This window comes from Lemur catta, chromosome 7, assembly GCF_020740605.2.
Source record: "Lemur catta isolate mLemCat1 chromosome 7, mLemCat1.pri, whole genome shotgun sequence".
NCBI classification, from domain to species: Eukaryota; Metazoa; Chordata; class Mammalia; order Primates; family Lemuridae; genus Lemur; species Lemur catta.
Window position 1 is genome coordinate 54,847,581 of NC_059134.1, and position 25,909 is coordinate 54,873,489.

The 25,909-nt window shown below is 37.7% G+C and overlaps 1 protein-coding gene across 2 annotated transcripts in view; it reads left to right on the top strand.

The window, feature by feature from the left end:
* GAB2 (GRB2 associated binding protein 2) overlaps window positions 1-25,909 on the top strand; it is a 156,028-nt gene that overhangs the window by 11,567 nt on the left and 118,552 nt on the right. Inside the window, exon 1 of one of the 2 annotated variants that reach the window (XM_045557269.1) lies at window positions 6,989-7,358. The exons of the other annotated variant lie outside the window; for it this stretch is intronic. The gene's annotated coding sequence lies outside the window, so the exon portion shown is untranslated. Of the gene's footprint in view, window positions 1-6,988; window positions 7,359-25,909 lie in introns of those variants that run through there. 2 annotated transcript variants of the gene reach the window in all.

Sequence of the window (25,909 nt, forward strand, 5' to 3'; positions counted from 1 at the left end):
TTCTCGCCATGCGCTCACAGGGTGGAAGAGGGGAACGAACTCTCTGGGGCTTCTAGTATAAGGTCACACTAATCCCCTTCGTAAGTACCCCTCCCTCATGACCTAATCACCTCCCAAAATCCCTACCTCCTAATACTATCAACTTAGGGGTTAGGATTCCACCATGTGAATTGGGGGTAAGGGACATAAACATTCAGTCCATTGCAATCAGATAATTCTTTAAATTTTCTAAAAAATAAATTTTAAGTCTGCTCACCATTAGAAAATTTGGACAATATTAAAGTATGTGTAGAAATTACCTGTGATCTCAGTAACCTGAGATCTTTTTCTTTAAATTTGTCTTCTCAACAGAGAGTGTGAATTTAACAAATATAATTTAGTTCAGTAATTTACCAAACAATAATTATGTGCCAAGAGCCTAAGTTCTGGGACTACAAAGCATAAAAAGAAAAGGCTTCCTAGAGAGGTGGCCCTGACTAGAAGTAAGCAAAGAAAAGAAGGCCTTTTCAGGCAGAGTGAGAGTTTAAAAAGGTGAGAGTATAAGAATCTCACTTAGAGCTTTGGGCAGGCTTGGTGCTACTTGTCAGGCACCAGCTATAAGCCAGGTACTTTCAAAGTAATTATCATTTATTCTTTATAACTCCCCCCCCCCTGAGTTTTAGGCTTGTTTCTTTTTATTTATTTACCAGTTGTCAAAATAGTGAGTGGGTTCGTTAGTATCCTTCAAAGTGATCAATTGGGGCACTTTTTAGTATCGTGACCTCACTCACTTAAACATATTCAGTGGGTTTGACTCTGTTAGAGTTGTTGTCTGTACTGAAGTTCAGACTGACCTATCTTTAGCCAGTGGGAGCCTATTCAAGTTGGTTTCTGGGTCCTTTTGACATGACCCTGCTATCTTTGATAGTTTCTACCTAGTATGACAAGATATTCCAAGTGCTTGTACATTTTCTGATCCAGACCTGGAATTATTCATTTCCTCAAAGAGTCCTGGTTTCTTGTAGTAAAAATAGTGCATAGAAACCCATTATGAGCACTAAAGGCTACTTAACTGCTATTGCTATTAGGTTGGTCACACACTTATTTTTCTCATAGTTATAATCAGCATGAAGTATCATTTTGTATTCTGCTTTTCAAAAACCATCGTTGTGAATATTTTCATTTACTTCTACATGGTATTTTTTGTAATTTTTAATTATGAAAAATTTCAAACACAAAAGTAAAGAAAATGGTATAATGAATACTGATTTACACAGTTTTCAACAAGATCTCATATTTGTTTTATCTATCCCTTTTACTGTTTCATTGCTGGAATATTTTAAAGCAAATCTTAGACATGTACGTAAGTCTCTTATAAATATCACATGAGTGAATTTATCATACCTTATATGCACATTCCCCTGGTTAGACATTTATGCTACTTCTAATTATTTACTGCCGTATACCATACAGGCTTTTGTGTCATACAGGTGGCACATCTTATGAGAGTTTCACCCAAGCTGATGAGCTATTGCATTAGGTGTCATCAACTGTTACCATAGTTCACTTGGAAGATTTTCTGGGAGAGATGATCAGTGTGTCTTTCCTTAGCCTGCCTTGGAAGAATGTGACAATTTGAGTTCTGGGAAAATGCTGAGTTTTATATATAACAGAGAGGCTAATTTTCTTGTGAGGATTATTAAAATGAGTCTGTTATTTTAATCTTTTGATACAGTTTCCTAGAGGAAAAAATTGGGTATAGAGTATATATATGTGTGTATACACACACACACTTTTTATTTTTATTTTTTTTAGAAACAGGATCTTGCTATATTGCCCAGGCTGGAATCCAGTGGCTCCTCACAGGCACAATCATAGTTACTACAGCCTCAAATCCTGGGCTCAAGCAATCCTCCCACCTTAGTCTCCTGAGTAGCTGGGGCTATAAGCATGTACCACCATACTTGGCTTTACTTTTTTAGATACCAACAGAGGCTACAGTGTGTTGAGGTTAAGGCTATTAGAAGTCTATCTGAAGATACTGTCGTTAGCAAATATTAAGAGTCTGCAGAGTATACATAATATTTCCCTCAGAGTTTATAGGGGAAGCAGCTTGAATTACAATGCCAGGCAGTATATACCCCACAAATGGCCAAGACAGTGCCACAGGAGCCCGGAAGAAATTGGTCTAGTGTGTTCAGTGTCATAAGACCTATGTGTGGATTTTCCTTGCTGGGTAATCTGCCATTTCACCTTTCTGCACTCGTTTCCTCATATGTTCTTAGGACTCAGTTCACGTGTCACCTTTTGGCAGCCTTTTCTGCCCCACTTTTCCCAACAGAATGAGTTGTAGAATTCCTCCAGCTCTCCTGTGACACTGTTATGCCTTAGTACCACTCAGTAACTGGGTTTACACTCTGCTTCACCACAGACTAGTAATTTCTAGAGTATACCGTGTCCCTTGTTCATGTCCTTGTAGCCTTGGTACCTAAAGCACAGTATATTATTGTTGGCTAGTACTTTATATGCTTTTAAGTTTTGAACAAATATTACTTTAGGATTGGTTACGTTTCCTTGGAGAAGAAAGAGCTTGAACTAGAATTGAAATCACTTTTTTTTTAGCAACAGGTATTGGGAACTTTCATAGGATGGGCTATTAAAAATTGAATCTTTTTTGTAATACTTAAGTATCACTCATAATAAAGTTATTGTAAACACAAATCACAAAAAACAAACACCCATATTAATTAAGAGCACTTGTAATATTCCTGTCAAGGCATAAACATTAAAATTTTAGGATATTTCCTAGTGTCTTTTTTTTTTTTTTTTTGAGAGGCAGTATCTCACTCTGTCACCCAGGCTGGAGTACAGTGATACGATCATAGCTCACTATAACCTCAAACTCGTGGGCTCAAAAGATCCTCCTGCCTCAGCCTCCCAAGTAACTATGACTTTAGGTGTGAGCTGCCATGCCTGGCTATTTTTTTTATTTTTTTGTGGAGACAAATTGAAGAACAGGCCTAGGCTGGTCTTAAACTCCTGGCCTCAAGCAATCCTCCTACTTCAGCCTCCCAGAGTGCTGGAAGTACAGGTGTGAGCCACCACACCCAACCCTAGTCTCTTTTTTCTATGTTTAGATGTGCTTTGTATATATATTACAAAATGTGAGTGAGACTCTACCACTCTTGTATGCCTCAAGTTAATATATTGAAAATACTTCCCTGTGTCACAAAATAGTCTTTCATGATAAGGCTTTTAATGGCCATGTAAGCAGAATGACATAACACAGAGCTTCTCAAGCATATGTAATATAAGGACACGTGAAGCAAACATTTTTACAGGTTCTTGATGTTGAATTAAATTATTGTAATTATTTTACCAAAATGTGTATAAATAAAAACTATGAAGGGTAAACATGTACTTATAGCTCTTCCACAATTGTAGACCAAAACAAATTTACAAATTAAATATAAAACTTCAGAACCAATATAATTCACGTTAATAACAGTTGATATTTTGCTAACTAAATTGGTGCTTAAAATGTGAATATGGCACTTATTTCTTTGGTGCATGTCTGTTCTGTGTCACATTCTTTGTATCCACTACATGTCTGTGTTTGAACTACAGTGAAACTTTGGTTTTTGTAGCAAGCCATATGGCTTTTAATTGGTATGACCATATTATTTATACACTGTCACCTCTGTCCTTTCTCATTAATCATTAGCGTATGAAAATTAAAGACCTTGTTACTTGATATCAGTAGGTTTTAAATGCAAATGCTGGCAATCAAGGTATAGCATTTGATCCATGAGATCCACCTGAAAGATGATCGTTCAGATAATTGAGACTGTGCTTATGCATTTTAAGAGCCCGCTTGAGATGAAAACTCACAATTGAAAAAAAAATTGTACTAGATTTTCAGATCCCTGAAGATATATCTTTGGATCCTATTTTGAAAAATCCCCATGTACCATAAAAAGCTTAGACTATAAAGCCAAGTGCGGTGACTCACGCCTATAATCCCAGCACTTTGGGAGGCTGAGTTGGGAGGATCACTTGAGGCCAGGGATTTGAGGTTTGATCGTGTCCACTGCACTCCAACCTGGGTGAGAGAGCGAGACCCTTACTCTAAAAAACAAACAAAACAACCAGCATAGGCTCTCAGCTGAGGTTAGCCCCCTGGGTTGGAATCCAAACCAAACCTTCCACAGGCTTTGTGGGCTTGGGCAAGTTTCTTAATCTTTCTGAGCTTTAATTTGCTGGTCTGTAAAATGGAGATAATAGCAACTATAATGAGTTAATTGAATAGTTTTATTAATAATTCATATACCATAAATGTCACCATTTTAAAGTGTGCATACTCAGTGTTTTCAGTATAGTCACAAAGTTGTGCAACCATCACCACTGTCTCATTCCAGAACATTCTCACCCCAAAAGGAAACCTCATATCCATTAAGCAGTCACTCCCTAGTCCCTCCTCCCCCGGTGCCGGCAACTACTAATCTTTCTGCCTCTGTAGATTTGCCTGTTCTGGACATTAAATGGAATCATACAATATATGGCTTTTTATGTCTGACTTCTTTAACTTAGCAAAATATTGTCAGGGGTCATTCATGTTGTAGCATGTATCAGAACTTCATTCCTTTTTATAATTGAATAATATCCCATTGTATGGGTATATCACATTTTGCTTAACCATTCATCAATTGATAGACATTGGACTGTTTTCACTTTTTGACTATTGTGAATAATGTTGCTGTGAACATTCATATACAAGTTTTTGCATGGATATATATTTTTGGTTCTCTTGGGAATGGAATTTCTGGGTCATATGATAACTGTGTTTAACTTTTTGAGGAACTGCCAAATTGTTTCTTTTTTTTATAAGAAGAATATATTTATGTATTATTTTTGTACTTATGGATCAATTTTTAAAATGCTTTGAAACTGGCACAGAACGTATCACATGGGATGCTAACAAGAATGTATACCCAGTTTTGATTGTATTCTCTGGGACTTGACAAGTTCTGTTTGCCTCTTAATTGATGAAGTCAAAGAATGAAAACAATGTTTGAGTTGCTTCTCTTCTGTGAGTCTCTAAAAGAAAAGGTGGAAAAGAAGATGGACTTGCTCTTCATGTCAATCTCAGATGTTTCCCCCAGAGTAAAATGTCGTCTTCTCTGTTCTGACTCCAGAGCAGCATGTTAACTGGAACTCTATCCTGGTACTTAGCACATTCTGCCAGTGAGCTAGTAGTGTGCATACCTTTCTCCTGCTGTGTTAGGACCTTGAGAGCAAAGACTAGGTCCTGTGCTCATATGTGTACCACCTATAAAGTATGTGCTTAATATGTACTCATTAAATACCAGTTTGAATTTTATTGTCATTCTTAGACTTTTCAGGTTCATTTCAAGAAGAAAATATCTTTTCTGACCAAGACACCCCTAGTTCACTTCTCTGTTAGGTAGAGTTTCTCATCCTTCTGTTTCTACCCAAAGAAGTATGCTTTAAAGGTAAGGCAAGAGTTAACTTATTTTTTCTCTTTCTTTAACAGAACAAAAGCAAGCAGTACCAGTGGTGGGAATAGGATTTTTGCATTACTTATTTTAAAGTTGTGTTCTCTAAGAATATTCATGGCTCTGGGGACAGAACATTGGTAGAGAGCATTTGGGTAAAGATAAGAGAAATTATGTTCTGAGAATATATTGTGAGCATCCATCTATAAACAATGTGAAGTCAATAGAGCACTTATTACATATGAGGTACTGTTGTGTGCAGTTCTTCTGCATTGTCTCATTTAATCTTCATAGCAGCCCTAAGAGAGACAGCATGTGGATAAGAAACTAGGCAGCAGGGAATTTAGAAAATTGCAAAGATTTCTCCATTAGAAAGTAAAAGAACCAGTTTTTGACCCCAGGTACTCTTCCTCCAGTGTCTGGTTGGCCTCTTTATATGTACCGGCCTTGCTCAAGGTTTTAAGATACACACTTTCTGAAATATGAAATTTGTTTGAGTCAGACAGATCTGAATTTGAATCCTGGCTCTACTATTTAACAGAAATATGACCTTGGATTAGTTATCTAATCTCTCTGAGTCTCACTTTCCACATGGAGTAGTCGGCAGATTGTGAGTAAAGTTCCTCATTCCATTTTAATTCCCTTCTGCCATTTCTTGGTGGAGTTTTCTTTGCTAACATTGTACAACCTGACAGTGACAGGCTATGAGAGTGATGGCAAATTCCAACTATTTAGTATATTTTGGAACTTGGTTATGTAATAATTAAGCTATTCAACACATTCTTTTTTTAGCTATGTTGACAACTTTGCTTTCTCAACCCACTGAGAGACCGCTGTTACTGTGGACTTAATTCTGACCCAGTGGGAACAATCTTGGTAATATGAACTTGATGAGAACTTGGGAATGTGATGGTCAGCTTAGTTTGTTAGCAGTGAAGAGAGAGAATATCACACCCTAGCCTGTAGGAATGCATATTTCAGAAAGTCTGTATCTTAAAACCTTGACCAAGGCCAGTACATTTAGAGAAGACAATATCCTAACAGCTCACTGGGAACCATGCCAAATGAGTTGGAGCCCAAGAGGAAAAGAAAGATTTTTTTTCTAGCTATATTATTTCTCGTGCTTCAATGTTTGAATTAATGAATTCTTTATCTTATGCCTCCTTTTCATCAAAATGGTAGTATTCCCTACTTGTCAGGCATGACTTACTGCTTTTTCTGGAAGACTATTTCTAAAATCAGACCAAGAGTATACGAAATGTATTTTCTGGGAAACATTAGTCTAGAGGATCTGAGAGGCCAGAAACTTTCACTATAAGTAAAAGAATCATGGCTCATAACCACTAGTTTTGATCTCATACTGTTGATCCTATGGGAATTCTTTATTATTAGTAACAAATAAAACGAAATCTACAGAGGCTTTTTTAAAATTGAAGAAAAAGTATTTTATAGTACTTTGAGCTTTTGGAAAAATAGACTTTCTTATGGCTAAGTCTAAAGGGGCTCATGGTTACAATTGACTTTGAAAAGGAAGGAATGAGTCACTTTCCATGCATAGTGACTTAACTTTGTATAGGGAACTGTGCAGTACACAGAGACTTACATGTTCTTGGAAGGTCCATTAAACATAAAAATGTAAGTACCCCTATTGTTAATTGCACTAGGGAAAAAAGCATAACTCAGGTCTTCTCTTTTGAGAATCCAGGAAATCTTACTTTTGGGATACTGTGGCCCCAGCAGAAGAGGGCCGAGGAAATACAGGCTTTTACCGAGTACCTACAGGATGCCTCTCACTGGGGTTGTAAATGATACAGCACTTGGCCTTCAGGAGCCCAGTATAGAAGGAAATCAGTCCACTAGTAGGTAAGTGAGAGCCACTGAGAAAAGTGCTGCAGTTCTGACATAAACAAAGTGCCCTGACAGCCCAGAGGAGGGTACAGCTAATTGACTGGGAATGATCAGAGAAGGCTACAGGAAGGTGTTCTATGAACCAGGTCTGGAAGGACCAGTAGTAACAGTTGGACTAGGAGGAGAGAAGAAAGGTATTTCAGCCAGAGAGAACACCTTGTCAAACTGACCCCTGACACACTTGAATGATCAGAATGGAGCTGACATGTGGGAGGAGTGGTGGGATTAGCCAGATGGGGCCAGGTTATGAAGACGTGTGTGTTATGTTAAGGAGTTAGAGCCCTTATTCTTCAGGAAGCAGAGAACTGTGAAGTTATGTGTGTAGGTTTTAGTGGCCTGCCTGCACACATGTGGTACAACAACCTCTAGTTCTATGATTAAATAATTTGGGAAACATTCCATACTGTTTCTTTTTCTTGGTGGTTCTATATGTACATAACTACATTGAAGCCCCTGAAATTATAAACTTAAATTGTTTAACACATGGTCAAATGTATTCAAACAATGGAACCCTTTTTATCTATTTTATCTTTTAGTATCATGTTTAGAGTATCTGATGTAGGGAAAATAGGTAAAGGGAGAAAATAAAAGAAGTTTCTAGGAAAATAAAAGAAGAACCTTGTTTACCAGTCTCTCAATATTTGGGAGTAGGAGAGGAGGAGTCATTTCCTAAACCTAAAGACAACCCGGTACTAGGTATGAGGAAGTCTGGGTTCTTATTCTGTCTTTGTTGTTAAATAAACTTTGCATCCTTGGCCAATCCACTGCTTTTTCTTTTTTGCCTTTTTTTTTTTTTTTTGAGAGTGGGTCTCACTCTGTCACCTTGGCTAGAGTGCAATGTTGTCATCATAGCTCACTGCAACCTCAGGCTCCTGGGCTCAAGTGATCCTCCTGCCTCAGCCTCCCAAGTAGCTTGGACTACAGACACGCACCACCATACATGGCTAATTTAAAAAAAAAAAAATAGTTGCAGAAACAGGATCTTGCTGTGTTGCTCAGGCTGGTCTTAAACTTCTGGCCTCAGGTGATCTTCTTGTGTCAGCTTCCCAAAGTACTAGGATTACAGGTGTGAGCCACTGCACCTCGCTCAATTCACTACTTTTTTGAGATTCATCCTGAAGACACAGATAATACTACTGGACCACAGTTAGTTGGAGTCTATGTTAAGCACTTTACATGGATTATAAAGTTAGATTCTCTTAGAGGTAAGACAGCTGAGGAACTGAGAGATTGAAGAAACTATTCAAGGTCACCCTCTGGTAAATGAAGATGCTTAAATGGATGAGAGACTAGGTATTTTTGGTGGAAGAAACAGTTTAAAGGCACAGAAGTGAAAAGGGGCAGGTAATCTTCAAGGAACCATGTATATAATCTGGTATTGTCAACCTTAAATAATGAGATTCAGAAAATATGATTAAGTATAGAGTTTATGTGAGCACAGAACTTGAAGATGACCACCTGGGAGACACTAATTCCAAACAAAGGGGGTCAGCATTTTGAAGTGGAAAAGTTAAGGTTTACAGGCAAAGACAGAAATTTTAGCAGGATTACAACATCTTCCATAGGAGACCAGTGCATACGTTACAGCAATTTGATTGTTGACAGACGCCTACATTCCAAGGAAAATTATTACTCCCTCAGTAGGGGCAGTGATCTGAGGGGATCTTATCTTTGGTGCCATTTGGTCTTAATTATTTGCAGGGGAAAAAAGGCATAAGTTGTAGCTGCATGCTACGTGACTCAGGCTGCATAGCCACATTCCTCTCAAGGCTCAGAATAATTTAAGGTCCCAAAAGCCTAAATTTGAATTATTTAACTCTGCAGTAAGCAATGTACTTAGCAGGGTGGCAGGAGATAAGAATAAAAAATGCAGGTTTAGACCAGGTTGAAGAGGGCCTTTGAATGCCGTGTTTTATTTGCATTTTATTCTGCAGTCATTAGGGAGTCATTATCATCCTAGTTTTCAAATGAGGCCTCAGAAATCTTCTCATTCAATGTCATACATCATTATTTTATGTACAACTAAGGGAAAAAAATACCTCATCGAAAGAGTGCTTTTAGACTTACCTGGATATGGATATAATTGTCACTGTCTTGCATATACAAAAAAATTATTTTTAAGAAAAAGAAGAGGAAGAAAAAAAAAACTAATTCAGGATCATAAAACATGCAAGTGATAGAGCCAGGAGCTGGAGCTGGGTCCACTTGTCTCCAAAGCTTATTGGGCTTTTCTACTGTCCCATGTTCTTCAAAATAAAGAGTTAAACTTACCTGGTCAACATGCCAGTTCTGTGTACTCCCTGCTGTGGACTAAATATTTATGTCCCTCAAATTCATACGTTGAAATCCTAATCCCCAACATGATAGTATTTGGAGATGGGGCCTTTGGGAAGTAATTAGGCCATGGTGGTGGAGCACTCATGACAGGATTAGTGTCTTTATAATAAGAGACACAAGAGAGCCTGCTTCCTCTCACACTCTCTCTCTCAGCCATGTGAGGACACAGCGAGAAGGCACCCATCTGTAAACCAGAGAGAGGGCCCTCACCAGACATGGGATCTGCTGGCTCCTTAATCCTGAACTTCCCATTTTCTAGAACTGTGGGAAATAAATGTCTGTTGTTAAAGCCACCCAGTCAACAGTAATTTGTTATATCAGCCCAAGCGGACTAAGATACTTCCCTAGTCACGTCCCCTCCCCCATCTCTCCCCAATCATGAGAATGGATTAGAACTTGAAACCTAGGGCTTCCTGACTTAGATAGAAGTCATTCTTATCTCATCCCACAGTAAAGAAAGCATGTGTTCCCATCTTTTAAACAGAAGTACTTGTTGACCTAAAACTTAAGAACATGTTTCTAAACAAAATCTTTTACTTAAAAGATGAAAATGTAGCAAGAGCTGGATGGTCTGTATTTGAATTCTACTGCTTACTAAGAAACTTTTTCTGTGTCTCAATTTATTTATCCTTAAAATGAGGCTAATGATAGAACCTAGCTCATAGGGTTTGTTGTGAGGACTGAATGAGTTAATAAAGTGCTTAGAACAGTATCTAGTACACAGCAAATACTGTATCAGTGTTAGCTCTGTTTATTAGAAGTATTATTGTTACTCATCATTAATAGACCCTCTGGTTAATGCCAAAACAGGCAGACTTTTTGCTTAAGGAATCTTCATTTTGCTGCTTGGGTCCACATCTGGAATATATGTACTTAGCTCTCAAAGGAACAGATCCACCTTACTGTAATCTAAAGCAGAAATAAACTACTGATGGTCCAGGGAGCACAGTTGTCTCCCTGCCTATCTGGTTCTGTTCACACAGGTATGTACGATTAACATTTCCCCCATATTTTCTCTTATTATACCTGTGAACTTTTAAACACGAGTTTAAATAAACTTCCCTGTCAGACTATGGGAAACAGGTGGTCTAGAGTCTGCAGAGTTACTGTCTCCAAGGGACTGAAGGAGATTTGGCAGAGGGGTGATACAAAGAGTAGGAGAGTCTAAGGACATGTGGCAGAAGCCCGTGGAGAGCCTGTGTATGTTGCTTCTCACCTTTACACTTCTGTAGAACCATGTGTATCCTTCCATTATAGTACTTAGCACATTGCATTTTAGTTGCATATGATCTCTCTCCAACTCCAGTAAAATATCAAAACCTTGAGGATAGAGATATTCTCATTCTTTGTATTTTTAGCCTTCAGCATAATGCCCAGCACATAATAGGTATTCAGCAAATATTTGAGTGAATCATCATTTCAAACATTAAGAAATGGATGATCAGTGAAGTATAATGACTTGACTAACGTATCTAGTCAGTAGCAGAACTGGGAGTCAGACCAGGATTTCAGGTCTCCGTGACCCGCAAGTTTTCCCGTTATAGTGTGTGTTTGTTGATATGGACAGTAAGGTCCTATACAGACATCATTTATAATGACTTCAAAATGGCCCAATAAATGGCACAGTGAAACTTGTGATAAACACAAGATTATTTGTATTGTAAACCCTGGGCTTTATAATTTGGGGGTTTTTGAGGGTTGATGGCAGGGTCATGAGATTGGAAAGACACAGACAGTAAGTAGTCAACCATACGGAAAATAGTTACTAAGGAAGTGGTATTTTTGGATTACAAAACTAAATTGGGATCAACTTGGCTTTTTGAGTCAACTTGTTGGAATGTGTGACTGAAGTTGGTCTGCTTATCATGTTTTATAATATGATATTGGGTCAATCAAATCGTCTGGTCTGTTTTATCAAATCCTCGCTAAAAATGGGTCTCATTAAAGGTAAACTGGGGCTGGACTGTTTTTAAAAATCTCAGGTTTCCAGGATAGACCATCTACACTTAACAAAACTATAACAATTCTTCAACAAGCATGTGTTGATACAAACTGTGTGTCAAGCACCATGCTAGGCTGGAACAACAAAGAAAGATAAAAGAAACCTTGTCTCAGAGGAGCTATTAAGTTGGCTTCTCTCCCCAAATTGAACAATTACACAAAGAGGTAAATTCTGTTAGAGGGGTTTGTAAATCATCTAACAAAAAAGGCGCTGGGGACAAAGAGGGTCTGGACAATAACAATAATACCTACATTGAGTATCATGCCAGCTACTATTCTAAGCAATTTACATGTATTACTTAAGTATCTGTGTATGTTTTGGGAAGTTTTCCTCATCCAGGGCCCACAATATATTAAAGAATTTTTATCTCTACATTTAGAACCTTTGACCTTTTTTGTTTTGTGGCTGGACCCTTATTTGATTAGAGTCATTATAATCACCTGGCAGCTTTAGGTCTGGCTCTTTATATTGTATATGTAACAGAAAAGTTGTTTGCTCCATAAATACATACAATTATTGTTTGTCAATAAATAGTAGTTATTCTCATCAGTATTAAAACAGTCTCCCCCTACTTTCTCCTGGCTTCTAAGGTGGGAGGATTCTTGCTTCCTGGGTCTTCTCCCAGGACTCTACTTCTTTCTAATAGGCCAAATGGACTGAGAATGTAAAAATCAGGAAGACACACTGACTCTCCATAATAAAGAGTTAAAAGATACAAGGGAAATGAGAGGATGCAAATCTAAAACTGGATTTTTGAAGGTTGGAGGTGGGGGTAGGTCAGTGAGTGAGAGACCCTTGAGGAACTGTAATATATTAAAGAATTGGTGAAGAGTAGATAAAAAGTGTGAGTTGTGACTTTGATTCCTTTTCATATCCATTGAGAAATGTAAGTAAAGTCTGGAATTACTCTTTTTTCATTGTTGATTGTCAGAATGTCTTTCTGCCCGGAAGTGAGCCACTTAGATTGCTGGGGTTTATTCAGGTTACACATACCTTGTCTCTCCATTTTAACTGGCTTTTATTCCGTTTCCTTGCTTAACAGTTTTTCTCTTTAGGCCAGTAGCTGACACATGAAGAATACTTAAATTCTTTTTAAGGGTTTTTGCTGAAAGATAAGTGTTTTATTTAGAGGAGTAGAATGGGCCTAGGGAATAACGCAAACCTTAGTTATCTACTGTTGGACCTTAATGGCTAGTCTCATGTATTTGAAACACTTGTTCTTTACTATATCATCAACTAAGACTTGGATATCTTTCTCTCTCACTGCCTTTGTGGTTGCAGCTACAATTCACAGCTGTCCGAGGGGTCAGGGAAAGCTCTTCATCTCTCAGCACCTCTAGTATCCCTGGCAGATCTAAAGCAGAGACAGGAGGGCAAGAGCTGAGAGAGGTTAAGGTGAATGCACTTTGTAAACTTACAGGGGATGGTATTCTGTACAATGCCTGGCACAGAGCTGACATCCAGTAAAAGAGGAGGAAAAAAGCAGACACCTTTTACTCATACCAGAAATCTCTTGGGGGGAGGGGGGACAAGAGCAATATACGTAACCTACACTTTTGTACCCCTATAATATGCTGAAAAATAAATGAACCACAAAAAATGGCAAAAAGAAAAAAGAAATCTCTTTTCTGCTTCTCCCACCTTGGTCAGCCTTGGTCAGGGTAGGGGATAGGACTGGATAAGATCCTTGTGACATAGATTAACACTATGCCAGTCATAGTTTATATTGTTTAATTTCAGTCCTTAAAATAGCCCTATAAAATACAGTATGATCCCCATTTTATGTTTAAGGGAACTAAAGTTTTAGAGAGTTTATGTCACTTGCACAAATGTTACCCTTGTAATAAGAGATGGAACTGGGATTGGAATGCAAATCTGTCTAGCTTCAAAACCTTTGATTTTTTTTTTTTCCCCTACTTTTCAGGCCAGAACAGCTGTCAGATTATGTTTATGAAGTCTCCTGGGTCCTTGAAGTGACTTTGCTAATGGTGTTATGAAAAGCTGTCTCCCTTGAGAACTGGTGTTTGAAGTTCGTGGTTTATTCAGCAAACGTGCTCAGCCCCAGCTATGAGCATAAGCTGTGCTAGACACGAAGGTGGACTCCAAAGAATCAAATAATAATCCCCTCCTCATGGAGCTCCCAGTATAGTGAGTGACCATAAATATAAATAATGCTGGGCAGAATGATGTCAGTAGTGTAATTTGAGGTCATCCTAGAGGAGCACAGGGGAGGAAGCAGATGAGGGAAGGAAAAGAATCAACCTCTCGTACGTGAGAGGCAGAGCCTACATCTCTTTTGGCCACTTTAGCTCATTAAGCTTCCCAGTAACCATATGGTATCCTGATAATATGTATGAGCAACCTACTCAACATTTCACAATAAGGAACAGGTGGATAGGACTCTCAAACTCAGAACTCTCTGGCTCCAAGTCACTGCCCTTTTCATTAGACTATTGAGTATAGACTAAGTACAGGTTTTTTCTAACATTAAAAAAAAAATACTGCATCCTTGGTGGTAAAAGTTTCGTTCTATGTACAAGTGAATGTGTTGTATGGGACTCAGTATATTTGCTGAGATTCCCTTGGTTCTCCCTGCCCCTAAGACCCTAGTCACTTGCTCAGCAGTGAGTCTGCAGCTGTTGCTACTTTTGTGGTATTTTCTAACACTGATGACTGTCTCATCCTCCCTCTGGGCGAGGACTGGATTCTGGTATGGTCTCTGTGGTGTCCACTGTGGAAAGAACTACAGCAGCTCATATGCCTGAGCCCCATCCGGTCGGACCCTGGCCTCTCCCACCACTTTAAGGTTCAAATGTAGGGTGTCTTCTGCCCCAGTGATGGTCCGGAGGGCTGGGTAAACACAGCCTGGAAGTGGGAGGTGAGGGCAGGTAATGCATCTGACCAATGCAATTGGAGGCTGGAGAAGGGAAGGAGCCAGCAGGTGAACTGCTTCCTGTCTGCCTCTCTCCCCGCTTACCCATTACGCACATACACACAATTCTGAGGTGCAGTATTCTGTATGGCCCATCCTGAAACATCCTGAATGATCTGGCAATTTTCTGCATCTTGACCTTCAGCTGTGGCCAGTTTGTTGATGCATAGCCTTGTGTTTGCCTTCCCTTCTACCCTTCCTCACTAATCTTTTTTCCCTCTTTCTGCTCAGAGATTGCAACACTTGTTAAACAGGTAAGCTTTGACTCGGGCTCTGTTTTCTAGGTTGCCAAGGCACAGTGGTATTCAATGACAAGTAGTATCTTTCCCACCACAGCCCCTTGCCCTGTTTATCCTGTTTTATGCCTTGTTATTTTTCACTTAACAGCATAATAATAGGTAATATTTGAATGCTTATGTGTCAGACACTGTTCTACATCTTTATGATTAGTGTGTCCCAAAACCCTGTGAGATAAAATAAACCGTGGATGTAGTTCCGCATTAGCACAATACAGATCAATCGTATTTGTTTTCTCTTTTAAAGGAATGATTATCGCTTTTGTTAAATGGTATATGTTTATTATAAATCAAGAAATGCTAAAAAATCCAAAGACAGCAAAAACTCACCACAGATCCCATCCTCTAGGAATAACCATTAGGTGAACAATGTCCTAGGCAACTCTCATGAATCTCAACTTTCCTTAATATTTCTATGGTGGTGTCTGAGTATACTAGTCTTTAGTTGATAAGCATTTACAGTGTTTTCTTTATTATTTAAAAAATGCTAAAATGACCATCCTTATAAATGCCTTTGTGTTTTTGTAATTCACTGGCATATAAGGTATGTTTCTCCCCCTGAAAATTTTTATTCAGATATTACCATGTGTCAAATGTACCTGTTTTGCAGACGAAAGGCTTTAAGCCAAGGCAAAACTATCAGCAAGATTATCTGCCCTGGAGTAACCTCTCTAAAGGAGGAGAATGAGAAAGCAAAATACTATATAACAGAGATGCAAATTTCTCATCCTAGAGTTTTAGTAACCAAAAGAAGCCATAAGCCACACAGATGATCAGAAGTACATTTGAGCTATTCCATTACGTTTCAGATTTACATTTTGCTATAGTAAGTCATGGCTGAAATATGGTAGCGGCACTGATTTATCATTAAGTTCATATACACTGCAGACTAATCCAGTTAAAAGGGAACAACACCAAATTTTGAAGACAGGGTGAATAAGTTTGCAACGCAGTGAGTAACAGTGATTAACAGAATCAGCTGGAGATCAGCAGGAATGATGAATTTTCCTGGCATCAAGAATGATTACTGGATTATTAAGGTGATTTTCCAGGGTCTGAGGTTGAAGATTTAAACCTATACAATTTACTTTTGTCTTCTTTTCTTTTCTTTTTTTTTTCCAGTTTGTTATCATGCTGTGTAGTTCTGTTATAAAGGTATGTAGTCATATTTACTGAAAGACTAGCTTTTATTAGAGTTTGTCGTTTCTTCTCTCATTTGGTATGTACTAATACTTAGTGAAATGTTTGCGTTTTAGAGTATGCTTTGTTCCTATTTTTATTAATTTTTTTGTATTGTGGCTGTATAGCAGTTTGTATACATTTATCTAAATAATCATAATCATCAGTTCCATATTTTTGTGACTTCTGGGCAAACATGATTTAGCTGTAGGAAAGTTTTTTGCCCAGAATAATTTGCACAAAGTCCTTGCCTTGAGAATTTGAGGTGAAAGAACTTTGCTGCCTTTCCAGATAGCAAGCCTATTATAGAGCCAATGGGAATTAATCATTTTAATGAATAGTATTAATCTGTTGACTAACCAGACAAACCAGCAAGGCAGCTACTTTAGTAGTGTTGCTGTTTATGGACTTTCTGGTTGAACAAAGCGATCTTACCATTCTTAGCAAAGAATTACTTAAGCACGCAACAACACACTGATGTAGCCAGTAAGTGCTATGAGAAATGGAAAAAGAATAGAGAATTAAGAACTCTATTCTTAGAGGCTCAGGCTAAATGCCCTCACCTCTTTGATACTGCCCAGACACTTTAGCTGGAACTGGTGCCTCTTCAAGTCCAGTGGCACTTAGTTTATAGCACTCCAGGTATGGAGTGACTGTGTCTTCAAACCAAAAATCTTGATACTTGTTCTTAGACAGATTATAAACTGGTATCTTAGGCCCGAGTTTCATCTACAAAATGTTTTGTTTGGCCTGCAGTGTTTTAAACAGTTTTAATTCGTTGTAGATTACTAAATCCTGAGCTATTTTACATAAAATCAATAAAATTTCTGGCTTCCAGATCTGAAACACTGGGCCCAGATATCTGCTTAGCAGCAACTAGCTGAAACTGGGTGGTAGCTATCCACTGTAGCCAGAGCATAAACTTTCCGGTTTGCTGTATTACACAAACGTGTGCACACACACATGCAAACACAACACATGTGCACACACACTGGTCACTTATGAATGAACATATGCCCTTTGAAGGCAGGAGTTTTGTCTGTTTTGTTCATTGCTTTTTTTCTTACGACCAAAATATTGTCTGGCACATAACACATTAAAGAATATTGTTTAATGGAAAGAATGAATTTGTGACTCTTGGTCTAAGTTTATGGGGGGGAAATGGGACAGAATATTTCAACTTTGATCTCTTTTAGAAATGGGAAATGTGTTCCCTTTGCCCTTGAGGTACTATATTAATATGTCTTAGCATTATAGTTTTCATATGTGATTTATCTCCTCTGTTGGATGGTAAAGTCACCGGGTTCAGGGACCTGCCTTGTAGTGTTTTGCTTACTGAAGAATACCTTGTATGTATTATAATAGGTGCTTAGGTACTCCTTGGATGAATGGCAGAATTTTAGAATTTCTCGTGAAGAAAGAACTTTGTGAATAAAGTCAGGGAAATACTAGTGAATATGTTGTGGTGGGGACATCATGAGGTGGCCCATTTGAGTTGCTTCTTCAGCTGTTTTCTCCACACCCCCACCCCCAAGTATATTCTGTTCACCATCATGACTGTAGAAGGTTTTTGGCAATCCTTATGCCTGCTCTTTAGTGGCAGAGTAAATTAACCACTTTCCTCACTTTGTGCATACTCTATTTTAGTGCTCATCATATTATGTTAAAAATCTTATTTCCTACACTAGACTGTGATTTCCATATCAGTAAAAACTCTGTATGGTTTGTTTTTGTTTATCTAACAGCTAGTACTTACAATATTTGTGTGCCAACTCTGAGCACTGTTTTAGGGACTCAGTGAATGTTTGGATTTAATGAGCTTGTGTTAGGAGTTGTATTAAAGTTTATGCCACCTTATAGTTTATAAAACATCTGTTATATTCATTGCCTCATTTGATCTTGAAATCAACTTAGAGATGCACATGAGAAAATTAAAACCCAGGGAAACTGTAACTGGTCCAGAGTTACGTGGCAGTTAATGGCTGAACATCCAGGCTGAACTCTGCCATTTAGTGGCTGAATATTGACTAAATTCTGATGCCTGCATAGAGAGGGATAGAGTTATGGAGGACTTGTCATTCTTGGCTGAGGAATTTGGTCCTGTGTATTGAAACGAGATGAGAAGGGGAAATGTTTCTTTATGAGTTATTTTTGGATGAGGGCTTTTTGCAATCCAAGGCAATCTCAACAATAGCATTCCTTAGGGGAGTGAGGAAGATGATGAATAGTTATTAGGTTGCTTGCCTCACCCAGATTCCATTCCTGCCTCCCAGAATTTTCCCTGTTTCCACCCAGCTCTGCAGTAACAATCAATCCGGATCAGTGGCTGTACTTCACTTTTTCTATCAAGGAATACCCCTCCCTTTTCTGTCTTCCGTCTTCAGGCTTTGGATAGGAGCCCTTTAATTGCTGTTGACTAAAGAACTGGAGGCCAGCCCCTGCATACCGGGAATGCCAGTGGCTTTGTTAGTTGAGGAGGGCACTGCGTTAGCACTGCCCTCTAAATCCCAGAGCAGGTGGAGGAAATCTAATTAGCATTTACTAAGCCAAGGTCCCCTGGGGAATTTCTGATAAAGAAAAGGTCAGTGCAAAAGGAGAAGGAACTGAGGATGGAGACTTCATTTTCCCAGTGGGAATTTTCTCAAATGGACTGGGAATCAGATAAACTGGATTCTAATCCCTGCCCTAGCAGTGGCTTTTTAACCTCAGGCAAGTCCCTCTACTTATCTGAGGTTTCATTTTTCTTGTCTGTGTCTTAGTCCTTTGCTAAACCCTCTTTTCTAAACAAATACTTGTTTCATAAAAACAAAAGGGACCCCAGATCATAAAGTCGCTATCACCTGGGAAGCTTTTCCCAATATTCACATGTCCAAATCTCACTCTGTATCTACTGAAGATTCAGTAGATATGTAGTAAATATGTATAGTTTGGGAAAATGTTTCCCAGGGAAATTTGATGAAATCCTTGGTTTATGCTTTGCGAAGAACTTAACCACATATAGCAAACTCTAGGCCTAGCACAGTGTTTGCTCCCCACACAGTAGTTGCTCAGTAATGTGTTTGGACTGGGCTTTACCTGGGCTGAGTGAGAAGCTAGTGGTGGAATAACCATCGCAAACCATAACTAGTTTACAAAATGGAGGTTGAGAGTTCTTAGTGAGTGGTGAAGTCGATGGTAATGAGTTGCTATCAGCATTTTAAAAATGAAATAGAATAAAAAGTAGCATGTGTTCTATCTAGTAAGGGTATTTCTTGAAACTTTTGGCTTCATTGTTTTTAAAGATACAGTGCTGCAGTTCAGAAAGCATTTCTTGTTGGATTGTGGTCAAAAGCCATTGATCTAGACCGGGATCAGTATTGGAGTAAAGATGGTTCTAGGGTGAAGGAGTTTTGAGAAGCAATGTGTTAAAGACACTAGGGAATGTAGGTTCTAGTCTTTACCTAAGCTGGGTTTTTTTCCTTTGGTTTTTTGTTTTTGTTTTGTTCGTTGTTTTGTTTTTTGAGACAAAATCTTGCTCTGTTGCCCAGGCTAGAGTGCACAGTGGTGTCATCATAGCTCACTGTTGGGACTGCAGGCACGTGCCACCATGCCTGGCTAATTTTTGTTGTTGAGATGGGGTCTCGCTGTGCTGCTCAGGCTGGTCTCAAACTCCTGGCCTCAAGTGATCCTCCTGCCTTGGCCTCCCAAAGTACTGAGATTACAGGAGTTAGCCACCGTGTCTGGCTTACCCAAACTGTTTTATTTTGAGCAAATCACATTTTCTCCCGAATCTCATATTCTTCTTTCTCATTGCCCTGACTAGCCTCTACCTGACTTCACCCCCACATCTGCTTGGCAAGACTTAACTCAGATGTCCCTTTTCTAACACCTGCCTGATCCTGGCATGTAGTGGGTGCTTATAAATATATGTTAAATCATTGAGAACCTTTTCCTTAAATCCGCAGGTACTTTCTCTGGGCTTTTATACCTACCACCCCATTCAAACATCTGTTGGTAGCTTTTAAAAAAAAATGCATTTCTATTTCCCTTCTGGGTTGTGGGCCCTAGAATACAGATACTTTTATTCATCTGTGTATTCTCAGAACTTAACACAGTGCCTGGTATATAATAGGTGCTTCATAAATGTGGGAGTGAATAAATATTTTTAATGGAGTGTGTAATAGGTGATTCATTAACACATTTACTGAGCACTTACTATAGACCAGGCATTGTGGTAGGTACAGGGATAGATACAAATATGTATAAGACAGCAATATCTTCCCCTGAGGAGTTGAGAGATTAAGAAATTGAAGTATAAGCACATAGAGTTGCTGACAAAGCCATTAGTGTTAATATCTGGCTATGTGGTTGCTTATGCAGCTAATGTGTAACTTCCCATTTCTGTGTTTGAATATTGGTCACCAGAACCGTGCAGGAAGCATGTCTCTCCATCCTGATTAATTTTCTCAGGAATTAAGTAAGAAATCTTATTTCTGATATGGTGATGTAGTTCCAAGGAAGCTTAATTTGAGGAGGCAAAAAGAGACTCATCCTTTACATATCAGTTATAAGAGGTAGTTTAAAAATCTCCCATTATAATAATGGACTTGTCAATTTCTACTTGCAATGATAGCAATTCTTGCTTTATATATTTTGAGACCATATTATTAAGTGCACATACTTTCAGAATTATGTCTTCCTGGAACCGTTGAACTCTTCCTATCTTTGTAAAGTGACCCTCTTTACCTTTTTCTCTTAGTATCATTTTTGTTTGTTAGTCGTATAGCTATAACACCATTCTTTTGAACAGTACCCCACGTTATGTAATTTTTTCCATCCTTTGACTTGGAACCTACCTATATGCCCTTACATTTTAGATGTATCTTTTAAAAACAGTATGTAGCTAGATTGTGTTTTTGTTTAGTCTAACAGTCTTTGTCTTTTAACTTAGAAGTTAATTTGGATTTATTGTGGTTAATACAGTGAGACAATCTTTGTCCTTTAACTGGTAAGCTTAATCAATTTACATTTATTGTGGTTATGGTCATATTTAGAGTCATTGCAGCCATCTGGTGGTGTACGTTTTGTTGCCCTGAATTTTCTTTTTTGTTTTTTTATCTTAACTTTTTGTGTTGAGTATTTTCTTTTTCTAATTTTCTTTTTACCTCTTTGGAATTTATACTGTATCTGCTTTGTTAGAAGTTATTTCAGATATTTTATTATGCATACTTATTAAAGTGTTTAAATTTAGTAGGTAATACGTACACATAGCTTAAACATTAAGCTTTTTTTTTTTTTTCTTTTTCTTTTTTTGAGACACAGTCTCACTCTGTTGCCTGGGCTAGAGTGCCGTGGCGTCAGTCCAGCTCACAGCAACCTCCAACTCCTGGGCTCAAGCAATCCTTCTGCCTTAGCCTCCCTACTAGCTGGGATTACAGGCATGTGCCACCATGCCTGGCTAATTTTTTCTATATATATATTTAGTTGTCCAGCTAATGTCTTTCTATTTTTAGTAGAGACAGGGTCTCGCTTTTGCTCAGGCTGGTCTCAAACTCCTGAGCTGAAACGATCCGCCTGCCTTGGCCTTCCAGAGTGCTAGGATTACAGGCGTGAGCCACCTTGCCCAGCCTCATTAACCATTTTTAAAGTATACTCTGAGGAGTCTCCCTTCTATCCCTCTGCCTCCATCTGCTCAATTCTAATCCCCCTGTATATCTATCTCTGTTATATGTTAGCCTCTGTATTCTAATACAGATTATAAATATAGATACAAATATATATTCTGTTTAACTCTTCCACTTATACAAATGGTAGCAGAAAGCACAACTTTGTATTTTTTTCTTCACTTCATAGTGTATCTTAATACTCTTTCCATATTAATATAGAAAGAGTTTTCTTCCCCATGCCTTTTCTAAAAACAGCTGAGTGGTATTATATCAATTGGTGGAGCTGTAACTAAATGTCTTTATTGATGGATATTTACATTGTTTTTAAGCTCCTTTAAATAGATCGCAGCATGTACATATGTCATTGTGTGCACATGTTAGTTTATGTCTAGGATAAATTTCTATTATAGAAAGGAATTGCCTAAAGGATATACACTCTTAAAATATTGATAAATTATGTGTAATTTTGCCACATGGCCCTCCAGAGAGTTTGTATTAACTATTTACACTCTTACGTGCAGTGTATGAAAGCACCTATTTTCCCACAGTCTTGCCAATATAGCTGTCAAACTTCTGGATTTTTGCCAATCTGACGAATGAAAAGTATTATTTCAGTGTATTTTTAATTGCATTCCTTTTGTAAGTCAACATTAATCATCTTCACATGTTTAATAATCATTTGTAGTTCTTTTTCTGTGAACAATCTGTTCATATCCTTTGCTTATTTTTCTACAGGGTTGATAGTCTGATTTGTAGGATCTCTTTATGTAAGAGATTATCCCTTTGTAATAGAAATTGAAGATTTTTACAAAATATTTGTGATCTCAAACCCAGGTTATTTGTTTCCTTGCCTTGCTTATAGGGGTGGGGGTGGGGGTGTGGGTGTGGGTGTGTCGCTCACCATGCAGGATTTGTAGATTTTGGTGCAGTCACTCTAACGATTGTTTTTATGGCTTCTGGTCTTCAGATCATAGACTTTCCCACTCAAAGGCTATAAAAGAAATGCGCTGTTTTATTCTATTACTTTTATAGTTGTATTTATACATTTCAATCTGATTCATTTGGAGTTTATCCTGACCTATGCTTAGAGATACAGGTTCAACTTTGTTTCAACTTTATTTGTAACGGTGTCATTTAAATTTCATACCTCAAATACCATCTCAAATCTTTTCCCCATGGATTTGTGATGCTTCTTCTATCATAATCTAAGAGTTTTATGCATTAGTAACCATTTGTGGACTCACCAAATATTAAATTCCATTGGTTGGTCTGTCTATGTATATGAGATACATTTTGTTTTGATTAATGAGGCTTTATAGTATGTTTTATCATATGGTTACAAGAGCGACCCCTGATTGCTATTCTTGTTTATTTTTCTATACATACCTTATAGTCATCTTCTCTTATTAAAAAAAAAGTATGGTATTTTTACTGAGTTCGTGTTAAATTAATTCACTTAGAGAGAATTGAGCTCTTTTATTAGCACATATATTTTAATATGGCCTAAAGTACAGTAATATATTTACTGTCTGCATTAGTTTCCTCTAGTTGCTGTAACAAATGACCACAAATTTGTTGGCTTAAGAAAACAAATTTACTCTCTCACAGTTCTGGAGGCCAGAAGTCCAAAATCAAGGCTGTGGTCCCTTTTGAAGGGTCCAGGGGAGAATCTTTTGTCTCTCCCAGCTTTTGGTGGCTGTAGATGTTCCTTGGTTCATGGCTGCATCACTCCAGTCTCTGCCCATGGTCACGTTGTGTCCTCCTCCTCTGTCTTCTCTGAGTATCTGTGTCTGTTCTCCTTCTAGCTCTCTTGTAAAAAGATACATGTCATGCATTTTGAAGCCTACCTGGAGTATCCAAGTGCCTCCTCTCAAGATCCTTAACTTAATCACATATTCTGACATATAATGTAATGTTCACAGGTCCCAGGGATTAGGATGTGGACATATCTTTTGGGGAGCCACCATTCAACTCACTACACCCTCCTTCTGAATCATACAAGAATCTTCAAATACATGCTGATCACTCCTCCTAATTTATGTTATTGTTGTCTAGTATTTTACTTCTATCTTGTTTCTTTATAACCATATAAATTAAGTAATATTCCTGTTATACACAGACAGCATTCAGATTTCCCACATATTTATCAGTATCTATGCTCATCTTTGTTTTTTTCTATGTCAGACCTTCTATCTGGTATTATTTTTCTTCTTCCTGAAATATATCCTTTAGAATTGCCTTTAGTGAAGGTCTGTCTGTAGCAGTCTCTCTGTATTTTGTATGAAAATTTTGTTTTGCTTTCATTGTTTGGTTTTCTTGGCTATAGACTTCTGCATTGAAAGTTATTTTTTCCTAGCACATTGACAGTATTATTCTATGATCTTCTGGATTTTACTGTTGCTGTTGAAGAGTCAGCTGATAGTCTAATTGCTGTTGTTTTGTAGGTAGTCTCTTGTTTCTCTTTTTTGTCTTTGGTGTTCTTTCTTTACAATATGTGGTTTCATTTCTATTTATCCTGCTTGACATTTGTTGAGATTTCTAGATCTGAGGTTTTATACTCTTTCAATTATTCTGAAAAATCCTCAGCCAAAAGCATGGAATGATACCTTTCTCCATGCTCTTATTTAATTCTTGAACTTTAGTTACGAAATTAGCTATATTAGACCTTTTTATTCTATTATTCATGTCTCTTAAACTCTCATAATATTTATATCTTTATTTCTTGGTCACTTTCTGTGGAATTTCTTTGGATCACTCTTCGGTTGACTATTTCTTTAGCTATATTTAATCTGTTTAACCTGACCATTGGCTTTTTCATTTTAATTATAATTTTCATTTCTGGAAGTTCTATTTGGTTTGTTTTCAAATGCACTTGACTCTTTTTTTATACTGTCTTGTTCTTTGCTAATTTTTTCAAGCCCTTCTTTTAAATCTTGACATATAATAATCATAACATTTTATATTCTGTCTCAAATTCCAATATCTGAAGTCTTTGAGGATCTGATTCTTCTGTTTTTCCTGGCTGTCTCTCTCATTGTGACGTTGTGGCTTACTTCCATGTGTGTCTTTTTTTTCTTTGGTGATCATTTCAGTGCTGCAGATTTGTTGCCCACACCCCAAATAATCATCACAGTTGTCACTGGTGTTTGTTACATAGCCTCAGGGCAAAGGTGGTTTAGTGCTCTCTTTCCTTCCAGGATTTCAGCTCTTATGTACAGTTTTTATTGTGGTAAAATATATATAACATAACATTTACCATCTTAACCATTTTTAAGTGAACAGTTCAGTGGCATTAAGTACATTTACATTGTTGTACAACCATCACCACCATCGATCTCCAGAACTTTTCATCTTATAAAACTGAAACTCTGTATCCAGTAAACAATAACTCCCCATTGCCCACCATCCCGCAACCATTGTCTCGGTGAATTTGACTATGCTAGGTACCTTATATAAATGGAATCATACAATATTTGTCCTTTTGTGACTGGGTTATTTCACTTAATGTAAGTCTTCAAAGTTCATCCATATTGTAAAGTGTCAGAATTCCATTCCTTTTTAAGGCTGAATAATATTGCATTGTGTGTTATTTATACATATACACACACATACATGACATCCATTCATTATCAGTGGACATTTGGGTTGTTTCTACCTGCTTTCATTTAATTTTTGTTTTCTGCAGATTCCTCTCTTTACAGCTCAGCTGGATGCATTTAAAAAAATTTTTTAAATATATATTTAGCTTTTTAAATTGTTTTCTTTGGGAGAGTATCTAGGTATCAGGGTATCTAGGCTGTCTTATTGTTGGAAACCAAAGATACCTTCTATGTGTGGACCAGAAGACAATTGAGAAGAACACATTTTGACATTCTTCCTTTTAGGGCACTAGAAAGGGAAGATGCTGAAATATGGAATAATTAAATATGTAGTCATGTATGTTTTAATGGTTTCCTTGAGATCTGTTAGGTAGTATTTTTTTTTCCTTATGTATGAGAAAACCTTTAGAATACCATAAAAAACAAATCTCTGTCTTATAAGATTTGGCATTGTTAGCATGCTGTTTGTGCTAACCTCTCACCTACCCTCAAATGCCCCAATATCTAGTAGTATCA